The sequence below is a fragment of the Lissotriton vulgaris genome, chromosome 2_1 (genome assembly GCF_964263255.1).
Source record: "Lissotriton vulgaris chromosome 2_1, aLisVul1.2, whole genome shotgun sequence".
Classification (NCBI taxonomy): Eukaryota; Metazoa; Chordata; class Amphibia; order Caudata; family Salamandridae; genus Lissotriton; species Lissotriton vulgaris.
The window spans coordinates 1,736,623,331-1,736,627,620 of record NC_141687.1 but is presented as its reverse complement, the minus strand read 5'-3'; positions in this window follow the sequence as shown (position 1 = coordinate 1,736,627,620).

Genomic DNA, 4,290 nt, shown 5'->3' with positions numbered 1-4,290 from the left:
GGCAAGTTTCTATAGGTAAATAAAGTTTCACTATATATAACTCCAAATATATGTACCATGACGATATATATATATCTTAAAGGGATGTAAATGTGGAGTTAAGAATGGTAAATCTATACTTACCTATTTGCACTTACATTGATATTGTGGTCCTCGACATTTTGACATGATATTATGTCCAATATTTGTGTTTCCGACATTCCGTCAGTGATGCATTTACCATTATGTAAGTATGCAAGTCCCAAACGTAAGTGTGCTCCCTTTCCCATCTTATTTAGTCTGAAGAAATGAAGTTTGATATGGAACAGGACCTCCCTTATCACAGAAAAAATCAACTTCCATCCCCACCATTCATGATATTACCCTAAGGCCAGAATCCAGACCAGCGACATGGGTGTACATAAAGTCATTTACATAGACTGTGTGTTTGTTAACCACACCCTCTACCACAAACATGGGAGGCAGAATCCCAAACTATTGTGTTCTAGGGCTAAAAGTCTTACTGATATTTTCTTTAATGAAAACAGCTTACTTCTGGACACCCATCAGTCCTGCTCTTTTTTCATTGGCTATATAAACCTCAATGTAAACAAGGAAGCAGAAGTATTTATACTTACCAAATTGATCTCATCTCATGAACTTACTAGTACAAAAAAACAATCTAACACATTTCAGTTAGAACCAAATTAACTTCCCCCTTGTTGAATCCTCACTTCTGAAGATTTCCTTACCAACATATCCATCACAATTCAATTACTCTCACTTCTACTCTCTACTCCAGCACTAGGAAATAAAGAATATATTTTCACCTGACCTTTTTACTGTTCATCTGAATCATCAGACAGCAATCTTTGCGCTCAATTCCCATGCCTCAACTACCTTGTCTACCACACCTCTAAAGCAATCCTTCACATATCTGGACTAAATTCTAGACATACCGTTCAAAGAATCTTTCTCTCCATACTTCTCGAGCTCGTCTACCTCCTGCTGAAATCCATGACTACCAACACAGATACAGTACAACGATTTTCTGATCCCCAGACAAAATTGCATTTTACATTTGGACCTTTCCATGCCCCTCGCAACAAAGCTGTATTGAAGTAATTTGTGCAATCCGGTTTCCTTGTGTTCCTCCTTGTTGTGACTACAGAGCATGTGAGAAAATGGATTCTTGTTGTAGTAATCCCCCACTTTTTGCCTTGTTTTGATGCAACTTTGACTGAGGTAAACTGGGCCCCTGCTAACTAGGGGCCATATTATCAAGAAAGGGCAATAAATGATCGCCTCTTTTATCGGCAGGAAACTGCTGCTAAAGCAGCGATAATGGATTTGATAATATGCCCTTGTGAATTTCCATAGAAGCCCAGGTTAACACCAGAACCTGGGCTTCTATGGGAATTCACAAGGGCATATTATCAAGCCCATTATCGCCGCTTTAGTGGCAGTTTCCTGCCCATAAAAGTGGCGATAATGTATTGCCCGTTCTTGATAATATGGCCCTAGGTTCCCAGTGCCAGTTTTCTTTCCGTAAAACTGTACCACATTTGACACAACTTCAGCCCCATCTAAGCCCCTAGTTAATCATGCCCCTGGTACCTAGGGCATTGGGACTGAAGAGGGTCCACTAGGGCTGCAGAACAAATTATGTCACCCCAGGGACGCTTCACCAAGAGCATGCAAACTGACAATGCAGGCTGCATTGCTCGGTGCAGAGAAAACGGAAGAGTCGGCAAGGCACACATGCATCAAGGTAGACTTTTGCGATTCTTTAAATGCGATTATTAAGAAATCGCAATTAAGGAATCGCAAAAGCCGATGCATGTAGAAATCGTAAAAAAATAGCGATTTCTAAGCATTCCTTAATTGTGACTCGCAAATTAAGGAATGTCTTCCCATTCATTCCTATAGGCCTAGAGGCCCATAGGAATGAATAGGAATTGCATTCGCAATTTGCGAGTACCTAATAGGTACTCGCAAATTACACATGCAATTTCAAGGGTACAAGGGTGTCAAAAGGACACCCTGTTGCACCCCTGAAATCTGCATATATGTACATCTTGCACACACACATGCCCCAAGGGCATGTATGTGTGTAAAATGAAACTTTGAAAAATGCAAGTGCATTTTTTAAAGTTTTTGCAAATTACCATCAAGTACTAATTGATGGTAATTTGCTACTCCTATTAGCCAAATCGCAATTTATTTTACTTTAATGCATTGCATTTAAGGAATCTCAATTTGCGAATCCTTAAATGCAATAGCAATTTAAGTAATCGCAATTTAGAGATTATATAAATTGTGGTTTTTGCATTTGGGATGTTGCATTCCAAATGCAAAAATACCGGTCACAAAGGGGCAGATTCTGAGAATCAGCCCGTTTGCGACCGGTTTTTCATTTGATGCATGTACCTGATAGTCCTGTGAGCCATGTCCACAGACAATGCGTGAGGTATAGTTAAGTCACATCTACTGCAGGCCTTACTGCTCTAAGGCAGGGTACACTATATCCCATGCGAGGACATATCTACATGTGCAGATATGAACCTATCATTTCTAGGTCCATTATTAGAGAGGAAGCCCTAGAGAGAACAAGGGCTGGGCTTTTGTTGTTACGAGTTTCCTAGTTTCATGATGGCTTCACTGTACACTAAGATGTTTGGTACCATCTCTTTTTAATACATACTGTACCCCAAGATGTTTGGTACCATCTCTTTTTAATACATACTCAGTGGTGAGTGTTGGTTTTATTTACCATGCTGATGCCGGCCCCCATGCTACCGAACTGTTTGAGGCACTCCACAGTCTAAAGCTGACCCAGCATGTCACCACCAACACCTCACATCGGGGGCCACATCCTGGATCATATCTGGACGCAGGGGGTATCGCTCTCCTGTCCGAGTATCTCCCCCTGCATCTGGTCTGACCACTTGCTGATTGAGTCCTCTATTTCCGTAAAGGGCCTGGTCAAGCCACCCCCTCTGGAGTGTGGGATTGCTCGGAAATGGAACGCTCTTGACTCCTCTGCCTTTCTCTCCTTCCTTGCAGAGACTCAGCCCCTACCCAGTAACACTCCAGGCGTCAATATACTGGACGCTAATGTTGCTCATTGGCTCACTACTGCTAGCGACCAATTCCCCCCTTGTCCCGTTTCCCTCACTCACGCCATAGCAAATCCCACAAATGGTTTAATTCTACACTGAAATCACAACACCTTGAGCTGCGTCAATTGGAGCGCAGGTGGAGGCGTAATTATTCTAGCACAGACAGGGAGGCGTATGTGCTCGCACGTAAAGCATATAAAAAAGCCATTATCACAACTAAGTCTGCTTTTTTCTCTGAGAGAATATCAACAGCCCCCAACAAATCCAAAGAGATATTCAAGGTCCTCTGCGAATTAACATCGGACACCAGGACACTACCGAATTTGCCCCCCTCCGCAGAGTCATGTAACGCCTTGAACACCTTTTTCATCGACAAGATCCTGGCAATTAAAAACTCCATCCCCCATTCCCCTCTCTCAGCTACAGCTGTAGTCCCTCCCATCAACACCTCCACTCTGACTTGTTTTCCCACACTTGATCCTGATTCCCTAGCCAAGCTGGCTACTCGGGTGAAATCTGGCTCCCCCAAGGATTGTTGTCCTCCTTCTGTGTTTCGCGACATCTGTCATACTTTACCGCACTGCATTCTACTCCTACTCAACACTTCCCTTAATTCTGGCACAGTCCCTAGATCTTTCAAGGAGGCCGTACTGGTGCCCTTGCTGAAAAAACCTGGCGCGGACCCAGCGGTCCTTGCCAACTACCGGCCCATCTCTCTCTTGCCTTACCTGTCTAAAATCCTGGAGGCACACGTGACTACTTGCCTCTCGCAATTCATCGAGGAGTCCAACTTCCTGGAAATGAACCAGGCCGGCTTCAGACCAGCCCATTCTACCGAGGCTGTGATCCTCACCGTATTGGACAACCTCAGATGCAATGCCGACAGGGGATGCCCCCAGGCATTGGTCCTACTGGATTTGTCGGCAGCATTCGACACGGTGGATCACAACATCTTACTCCACCGTGTCGAGTCTGCCGGAGTCCTTGGGCTCGCCCTGTCCAGGGGTAAGTCTTTCTTAGAGGGTAGATTCCAAGCAGTCAGCCTGGGTCCCTTCAGCGCCACCAGTGCACCTTCATCCTGCGGGGGTCCCCAGGGTTCTTCTCTGTCCCCCCTCCTTTTTAATTAGTATCTTCAGCCACTTATTCACTCTCTGGGTAGTTTGGACGTCACCGTATTCAATTACGCTGA